The sequence below is a fragment of the Anomaloglossus baeobatrachus genome, chromosome 3, assembly GCF_048569485.1.
Source record: "Anomaloglossus baeobatrachus isolate aAnoBae1 chromosome 3, aAnoBae1.hap1, whole genome shotgun sequence".
In the NCBI taxonomy this organism is placed as follows: domain Eukaryota; kingdom Metazoa; phylum Chordata; class Amphibia; order Anura; family Aromobatidae; genus Anomaloglossus; species Anomaloglossus baeobatrachus.
Window position 1 is genome coordinate 579,726,065 of NC_134355.1, and position 10,072 is coordinate 579,736,136.

Consider the following 10,072-nt stretch of genomic DNA (forward strand, 5'->3'; position numbering starts at 1 on the left):
GTCTTACTCTACCTGGATGACGTCATCGTGTACTCCAAGACCTACGAAGACCACCTGAAACACCTGGCTGAAGTCTTTGAAGCACTATCTCGATATGGGATGAAGCTGAAACCATCCAAGTGCCATTTACTGAAGCCAAAGGTCCAGTACCTAGGTCATGTGGTTAACGCAGAAGGAGTAGCGCCGGACCCAGAGAAGGTCACAGCCATCCAGGAATGGCCCACACCTACTACCGTGCAGGAGGTACGTCAGTTCCTTGGCTTGGTAGGCTACTACAGAAGGTTCATCAAGGGCTACACAAAGATGGTGGCCCCTTTACAAGAGCTTTTAGTAGGCCAAGCAAAGAAGGGGAAGACCTCCAGCCCTCCATTTCACTGGGGAGAAGCAGAAGAACACTCCTTCAGACAAATGAAAGGGGCCTTGACGGGTGAAGAGATCCTAGCCTACCCTGACTACAGTCTACCATTTGTACTGTATACAGATGCCAGTAATGTGGGACTGGCAGCAGTGCTTTCACAGGTGCAGGAAGGCAAGGAACGTGTGATTTCTTACGCCAGCAGGAAGCTCAGGCCTACTGAAAGAAACCCAGAAAATTATAGCTCATTTAAGCTAGAGTTCCTGGCTATGGTCTGGGCTATCACAGAGCGATTCAAGCACTACCTGGCAGCCACCAAATTCACCGTCTTCACGGACAACAACCCCCTGACCCACTTGGACACTGCTAAATTGGGTGCCATGAGGCAACGTTGGGTAGCCCGACTAGGGAATTATGATTTTACTGTCAAGTATCGAGCTGGCCGCAAAAAGGGCAAACCAGATGCTTTGTCCAGGATGCCTCACCTAGCAGACGAGGGTGAAGATGTAGATGACCTTGAAGAGATTGAGCTGCCAGCGTTCCATCGCCACGGGGCCAAACCGTGTCGGCAGTGACGTGTCAACCGCCAAGAGGTGACCCTGAATCCACTACCTCACTACAACTGGAAGGAGACCCAGGAAAATGATCCCGTGGTAGGCTTGGTGAAGAAGCTGATCACCCAACCTAGCGCCAGCCTTGACCAAGGAGCCCCACCTGAAGCACAATACCTATGGAAAGAGAGGGGTCGATTATTCATCTACCAAAACAAGCTCTACAGGAGTATCATTGATCCGAGGACGCATGAGAAGGTGTGGCAAGTGATAGTACCACGGATGGTGCTGGAAGCCTATCATAATGGCGCGGGCCACTTTGGTTGGAAGAAACTGGAGGCACTACTTAAGCAAGATTCTACTGGGTGGGCATGAGATCTGCCTTAGAGAAGTGGTGTCGAAACTGCGGGCCCTGCAATCTTAGAAGAAAAGACCATCACAGCCAGAAAGCACCACTCCAGCCAATCCAAACTAAACATCCCCTGGAGATTGTGGCCCTGGACCATGTACAGTTGGTGCCCAGCAGACAAGGCTACAACTACGCTCTCACTATGGTCGATCATTACTCCAGGTTTCTAGTGGTGGTAACAGTCAAGGACTTGACAGGCCAGACTGCAGCAAGAGCTTTCCAGACACATTTCTGTCGACCACATGGTTATCCAGACCAAGTGCTCACTGACCAAGGACCAGCCTTTGAAGCTGAGGTGTTTAAGGAATTTTGTAACCTTTACGGCTGCAAGAAGATCCGTACCACGCCTTATCACCCTCAGACCAACGGCATGTGTGAGAAAATGAGCCACATTATTCTCGACCTCCTGAAAACTCTCCCACTAGAAGAACGAAGTCAATGGCCAGAAAATCTGCCTGACCTGGTGGACATGTATAACAACATCCCTGTGAGTTCCACGAACTGCACACCGGCATATCTGATGAGGGACAGACCAGGAAGATTGCCAGTAGATCTGGAAATGGGAGTTGAGACCCCTGAAGACCCTCTACAAGGTGTTGATTGGGATTCCAACCGCCAAGACCAATACAAGAAAGTACAAGAGTGTGTGGAGCGAAGCATGACTCAGCAGCGTGAGAAACAAGAAAAGGCCTACAATTTAAAAAGCACCTGCTGTTCCTTTGATGCCTGGAGACGTAGTCCTCAAGAGAAAGAGAAGACGTCATAAACTCGACAATCACTGGGAAGAAGAACCCTATACTGTGTTACCATCGACGCTTAGCCGTGAAAAGACATACCTTATCAGCAAAGATGGAGGAAAGACAACAGCTGTTGTTTCTAGAGATCGCCTAAAGAGATGTCCTGAACAGCTAAGAATCCCTGAAGAAGTTTCCAACCATTCACCAGTCGAAGAACCAAGAGAAAAGATGATCCATACTGTACTTGGAGATTTTCCAGCGAGTTGGCCTCAATACAATGGAGCAGTTGTTATTCCAGTCATTACCTTCCCTCAACCCAGAGAAGAAGTAAGAGAACCAGAAGAACCTGTTAAGAACCTTGAAGAGCCAAACGTAGCTGAATCACAAGACCATGCACTGGTATCAGCACCCAGTACACCCATTATTCACAGTGAGACACATACACCGGTTGGGAGGACACAACCTCAGACAGATGACAGTATAGTACTGCGTAGATCGACCCGCAGCAACTTTGGTCAGCTCCCATTTCACTATAGAGAAAGTACAGTTTAATCCAAAATGTCAGTATAACATGTATTGTTTAACCTGCTTACAGTTAAGTAACATTTAAGTGAAATGTGCCCACAAGGACTATTGTGAGAACTCTTTAAAATGTTTTCTTTGCACTTGGTTACGTACGCTTTAAAAATGGACCACAGGTTATGAACTGGCTATAACCATGAACTCTCGCCTTGTAAAAAGTTACCTCCTTGGTACCAACCCCCAGAGTCTGCCTGTGGAGGGGCATGGCTCTGTACCAACAAGGGGGCACGCCTGTTTATGGGGCCTGCCCTCCAACAATCGTAAGCGGGTACGCCTGTTTATGGGGCATACCTTATACCACCCTTCTCAGGAGAGGAGGATTGTAGGAAAGGTCTGGGGTAATGGTTGGCCCAGACCTGGTCCCCAAAAGGACCTCGAACTTGTAGGTGGTAGTGATGGAATGGTACCTGGCATATTTAAATGTAAATAGTTGCCCCTGTGTGGGAAAAGTTTGTAATTACCCTTTTTCTTCTTGTCTTTTCAGCCCGAGGACGTGCTGATGATAACCAAGGGGGAATGTGGCGCCCCTGACCTGGTCAGGCACCACAGAGTATTGCATCCATGCTGGGGCAGTGCTTCCAGGTAATCTCCAAAGGCCAGGATGAGGTGTGCACACACAGACACATTGTGACCAGGTCTCCCACACCATTAGAAGGGACCCTTGGGTAGCCAGAAGGGGTTAACTTTCAATTCCCATCAAGGGGTGTGCTTAGAGGCTGATTGCTAGGAAGCAAGGCAGACAGGAAGAGAAGGAGGAGCAAGCAGTCTGGAGCAGAGTGTAGAAGAGTGTGGAAGGGAGCAGAGGATCTCTCATGCTAGCCAGGCCCTGCGGAGTGCAGTAGCTGAAAACGGGGGAGAACGGGTACCTGTGGGTCAGCCTGAAAGACACCCAGAGAGAGGTGGCCGAGTAAGGGGATCACTGGTATCCCAGCACGCAAAAGGAGACAGGTCCTCAGAGCAGACAGCTAATCATTCAGAGCTGCTAAACCTTCAGGTGGGGGTACTTCACGCCCTCACCACCACAACACAGAGCCCAAGCAGCAACCAGGAGGCCCATAAGGGGATGGGGCCAGAAGCCATCCCACCAAGGTCTGCGCTGCCGGCAGACGGGCCAGAGAGGGGAGCGGGGGTCAGAAACAGCTTCCCTGGAGGAATCCTACCATACTTCATGTAAGGGGTCCTCCCAAACAAAAGAAGTGCAAGGAGGGCGAGTGGACAGCTACCCTCAGAACAGCCTTCTGGGATTCCTGGTTCCACCTGGTTATCACAGTGTCGCCCGGGCATCTCACAGTAACCACCAAACAGTGAGTAAACACGTTAAAAGACTCCCTGGACTGTGTTTGAGTCATTCTGCGCCTTGTGGTTCCACCCACTCAAAACGGGCCCTGGGGCCAGCCCTACTCTCGGGGGGCCACACAATCTAACTGCACCTACCAACAACCCCAGGCGTCCCTTAACCTGCAGTGGTGGTCCCCTGACCGCAAGACCGAGAGTGGCGTCACAAAAATCCTAAAGAGAAGGTTTCCTACCTGTGACCAGACAGTCCCGTGGAGTCCCTGAAGGTAACGCACCAGACCGCTGCAGCAGCCTTGGGCTCCACAGCAACATGCTGTGATTGGTACAACATATCAGATGGCGCGCAACCCCTTAAAGTAGTGTATGAGGTTTGTGAAACATTGGCCTGTCTTCTGAGTGCAGTCTGATATACACTGAGATAGACAATGGAAATGATGGAGAAATTCTGGTCTTTATCTTCTCCTGACATGTGATCCGATTCTCACATACGAGAGAATCAGATCACACAGATTGACACTCGGCTCACACTCGCAGCAGAGTTTATGACAATTGTCATTACCATAATCAAGCCGATTTTTTTGCATGAGAGAATTTACAGCCGTGTGACTTCAGCCTTAAAGAACATGACTTTGAGTATAAAAGATCAAGATCAAGATAACTATATCTATTGTTGGCCCTGTAAGGAAATATTCTGGGTATCTGCCTCATTATCTAAAACTAATATTTGAAAGGACCTATTATTATAAGATATTCCAGAGGTCATTCTCAAAGTACAAGACATACAAAGTACAAGAAACTCTGCGTTCACAGTGAAGTCTTAATTAAAAGTCAATATATGGCTGCAAGAAAAATGTGTTTTGTGGAGATGGGTATCAAGAACCTAGGACTCTACATTAGGCATTATTTTGTATAACAAGGTATTAGAGGAAAAAGACATACACTGGAGATCAAAATTAGAGGACAATGTATGATCACTCGCTTTTTTCAGAAATAATGTAATCTACATTGATCAATATTTGAAGTTTTTTGTAAGGGGAACACCATGCCACTAGAACAGTGTTTTACAAAAGATCCGAGGTATATCAACATAAAACCCTTATTTTGCCCAACACATGATCATTTTAATTAGAGAACAGCAATGACTGTAGCCAGGGCCGTATTTGCCACTTGGCACCCGTGGTGCCGTGCCTAGGGCGGCACGTTGTGGGGGGCGGCACTTTCTGGCAGCAAAAAAAAAAAAATATATAGATTTTTTTTTTTTTTTTTTTACAATCCCCGCCCCCCGTCCCTCCCTCCGTTACACTCGGCTGTGTTCGGGGGGGGGGGGGTTGAGAGGGAGGAGAGGCGCACTTCTGTCTATTTAAATACATGGCGGGCGCCAGGCATAGTGAGCTGATTAACCCCGGAAGTTCCATCGTCTGCACTTCCGGGGTCAGAGGCGCGCGGGCGCGACAATCAGCTGACTGCCCCATGCTGCAGCGTCCAATGCTGCAGACGACACACGCCGCGGAGGAGGACGCGTCTGAAGCTGGAGCCAGCCAGAAGAGGAGCCAGCCAGAGCAGGGCGGCGGGCACCGGAGCAGGTAAGGCAGAGGTAGAGCCTAGAATGTATGGGCTCCTTACAGGTTAGTTGATGATCGTGGCGATGCCTCTTTTTGTCCACTATAATCATGCAAGGGGAGGCTGGGGGAAGAGAGGCTGAGGCTGGGGGAGGCTGGGAAGAGAGAGAGGCTGGGAAGAGAAAGAGGCTGAGGCTGGGGGGAGGCTGGGAAGAGAGAGAGAGGCTGAGGCTGGGAAGAGAGAGAGGCTTAGGCTGGGGGGAGGCTGGGAAGAGAGAGAGGCTGAGGCTGGGGGGAGGCTGGGAAGAGAGGCTGAGGCTGGGGGAGAGGGAGGCTGGGGGGAAAGAGACGCTGAGGCGGGGGGGAGAGAGAGGCTGAGGCTGGGGGAGAGAGGCTGAGGCTGGGGGGGGAGGCTGGGGGGAGAGAGGCTGGGGGGAGAGGCTGGGGGGAGAGAGGCTGAGGCTGGGAGGAGAGAGAGGCTGAAGCTGGGGGGAGGCTGGGGGGAGAGAGAGTCTGAGAGGAGAGAGGCTGATGCTGGGGGAGGCTGGGGGGAGAGGGAGACTGGGGGGGAGGCTGGGGAGAGAGAGAGAGGCTGAGGCTGGGGAGGAGGCTGGGGAGAGAGAGAGGCTGAGGCTGGGGAGGAGGCTGGGGAGAGAGAGAGAGGCTGAGGCTGGGGAGGAGGCTGGGGAGAGAGAGAGGCTGAGGCTGGGGGGGAGGCTGGGGAGAGAGAGAGGCTGAGGCTGGGGGGAGGCTGGGGGGGAGAGAGAGAGGCTGAGAGGCTGAGGCTGGGAGGAGAGAGGCAGATGCTGGGGGAGGCTGGGAGGAGAGAGGCTGATGCTGAGGGAGGCTGATGCTGAGGGAGGCTGATGCTGAGGGAGGCTGATGCTGGGGGAGGCTGGGAGGGGGAGGGTTGGAGGAGGGAAGCTGATGCTGAGGGAGACTTGGAGGAGAGAGGCTGAGGGAGGAAGGAGGCTGATGCTGGGGGAGGCTGGGAGGAGGGAGGCTAATGCTGGGGGAGGCTAGGAGGAGGGAGGCTGATGGTGGGGGAGGCTGGGAGGAGGGAGGCTGATGCTGGGGGAGGCTGGGAGGAGGGAGGCTGATGCTGGAGGAGGTTGGGAGGAGGGAGGCTGATGCTGGAGGAGGTTGGGAGGAGGGAGGCTGATGCTGAGGGAGGTTGGGAGGAGGGAGGCTGATGCTGAGGGAGGTTGGGAGGAAGGAGGCTGATGCTGAGGGAGGTTGGGAGGAGGGAGGCTGATGCTGGGGGAGGCTGGGAGGAGGGAGGCTGAGGCTGGGGGAGGCTGGGAGGAGGGAGGCTGAGGCTGGGGGAGGCTGATGCTGGGGGAGGCTGGGAGGAGAGAGGCTGATGCTGGGGGAGGCTGGGAGGGGGAAGGTGAGGCTTGGAGGAGGGAGGCTGATGCTGAGGGAGGCTGGGAGGAGGGAGGCTGATGCTGGGGGAAGCTGGGAGGGTGAGGCTTGGAGGAGGGAGGCTGATGCTGAGGGAGGCTGATGCTGAGGGAGGCTGATGCTGGGGGAGGCTGGGAGGAAGGAGGCTGATGCTGGGGGAGGCTGGGAGGAAGGAGGCTGATGCTGGGGGAGGCTGGAAGGAAGGAGGCTGATGCTGGGGGAGCCTGGGAGGAAGGAGGCTGATGCTGGGGGAGCCTGGGAGGAGGGAGGCTGATGCTGGGGGAGGCTGATGCTGAGGGAGGCTGATGCTGAGGGAGGCTGGGAGGGGGAGGATGAGGCTTGGAGGAGGGAAGCTGATGCTGAGGGAGACTTGGAGGAGGGAGGCTGAGGGAGGAGGGATGCTGATGCTGGGGGAGGCTAGGAGGAGGGAGGCTGATGCTGGGAGGAGGGAGGCTGATGCTGGGGGAGGCTGGGAGGAGGGAGTCTGATGCTGAGGGAGGCTGATGCTGAGGGAGGCTGATGCTGGGGGAGGCTGGGAGGAGGGAGGCTGATGCTGGGGGAGCCTGGGAGGAGGGAGGCTGATGCTGGGGGAGGCTGGGAGGAGGGAGGCTGAGGCTGGGGGAGGCTGGGAGGAGGGAGGCTGAGGCTGGGGGAGGCTGATGCTGGGGGAGGCTGGGAAGAGAGAGGCTGATGCTGGGAGGGGGAAGATGAGGCTTGGAGGAGGGAGGCTGATGCTGAGGGAGGCTGGGAGGAGGGAAGCTGATGCTGGGGAAAGCTGGGAGCAGGGAGGCGGATGCTGGGGGAGGCTGGGAGGAGAGAGGCTGATGCTGGGGAAGGCTGGGAGGGGGAGGAGGGAGGCTGATGCTCTGGGAGGCTGATGCTGGGGGAGGCTTGGAGGAGGGGGGCTGGGAGGAGGGAGGCTGATGCTGGGGGAGGCTGGTAGGAGGGAGGCTGATGCTGGGGGAGGCTGGGAGGAGGGAGGCTGATGCTGGGGGAGGCTGGGAGGAGGGAGGCTGATGCTGGAGGGAAGCTGGGAGCAGGGAGGCTGATGCTGGGGGAGGCTGGGAGGAGAGAGGCTGATGCTGGAGGAGGCTCATGCGGGGGGAGGCTGGTAGGAGAGAGGCTGATGCTGGAGGAGTCTCATGCTGGGGGAGGATGGGAGGAGAGAGGCTGATGCTGGGGTAAGTTGGGAGCAGGGAGGCTGATGCTGAGGGAGGCTGGGGGGAGAGAGGCTGATGCTGGGGGAGGCTGGGGGGAGAGAGGCTGATGCTGGGGGAGAGGCTGCTGCTGGAGGCGGGGGGAGAGAGGCTGCTGCTGGGGGAATGGAAGAGAGGGGCCAATGCTAGAGACAGAGGACAAGGGTTGAGGGATAGAGCAATGACAATATCGATGGGGGGGAGTGTAAGGACTCAGAATAAGAGGGGGGCAGCATTGGGAGCTCATTATGGAGAAGGGGCAGCATGTGTGGGCTCAGTATGGAGTGGAACAATGTAGGGGAGTCAATATCAAGAGTGGGGTAGTGTGTGTGTGTGTGTGTGTGTGTGTGTGTGTGTGTCTCAGCATAAGCGCTAGTGTGGTGGTCTTAGTATGATGAGTGGGGCAGCATGGAGATGTCATTATGGAAAAGAGGAAGGCAGCATTAGGAGCTCATGGAGAGGGGCAGCATGCATGGGACATTGTGAGGAGGGGGCAGCATGCATGGGACACTGTCAGGAGGGGGCAGCATGCATGGGACACTGTGAGGAGGGGGCAGCATGCATGGGACACTGTCAGGAGGGGGCAGCATGCATGGGACATTGTGAGGAGGGGGCAGCATGCATGGGACATTGTGAGGAGGGGGCAGCATGCATGGGACACTGTGAGGAGGGGGCAGCATGCATGGGACACTGTGAGGAGGGGGCAGCATGCATGGGACACTGTGAGGAGGGGGCAGCATGCATGGGACACTGTGAGGAGGGGGCAGCATGCATGGGACATTGTGAGGAGGGGGAAGCATGCATGGGACATTGTGAGGAGGGGTCAGCATGCATGGGACATTGTGAGGAGGGGGCAGCATGCATGGGACATTGTGAGGAGGGGGCAGCATGCATGGGACATTGTGAGGAGGGGGGCAGCATGATGTGAGGTCAATGTGCAGATCATATTTCATAATTGAGGAAGGTGTGGTGGGTATAATTTATAAGGGAGGGCAGTGTGTAGTTTATTAGGGGCAGTGTGACTGTCACAGTATATAAGTGGGGACGGTGTGGTGGGAATATTTTATACTCATGCTATGTTTTGATGTGCCTGTGGTGATCCCCATTGGGGGGGGTTAGTGCCCTTCGTTTCTCATTGATACTTTTTAAAGTGTTTTACAAAGTAGATCTGCCTTAAACAGATGTCATGTGCGAAAACTCAGTTTTACGTTGTCTCTAAGGGGCGCGACCACTTAAAGTGCCTAGGGCAGCACGAAGGCAAAATACAGCCCTGGTCATGTGGCTGTTGTAATCTTTACCTTATCAGTCTTGATCCTAAAACATAGGGTCAGCGTGCTGGACTAAAAATACAGCTATCTGCATGTCTGTCAGCCGAAAAAGTAATAGACTAAAGCCCCCATACACTATAGTCTGATTTTTAGGCCGGCAGCTATCTTGCTCGGCTCTCCCATATACAGGAGCACTCATTCTGCCAAGTGTTTCTGTGTTCTTTATTAGAGCCGCTGCTGGACATCTCCGACAGCAGCTTATCATTTAGAGGATAATAGGATCCACACTCCGTAATTGGACATTCTGGATCCTTATTCCCCTGACAATCAGAATTGAGAGCCCCTGTTCACATTGGGCTGTCAGCAGAACCTGTCGATATTGGCGGGTTTAGACAACTAAAGGTTAATGTGTATGGAGGTCTTAACTACTATCAGGGAATGTGCACACGTCTTGTAGTGGTCTGTGAACCCCCGGAATTATTCAGACAGAAAACACTTCAGGACAGTCATCATTTTATCCTGAAGCAAATATTTATTTTTTTTTGCTGTGGCTTCTTGGTTGTTTTTTCCAACATCTTTTAGCTACTGGATTTTACTTATTTTTTTAAATGAAGTAGTAAGCGGCATCCAAGCAGCAGGCGCCATATAATGGACCGGTCACAACTAGTAAGCGGCATCCAAGCAGCAGGCGCCATATAATGGACCGGTCACAACT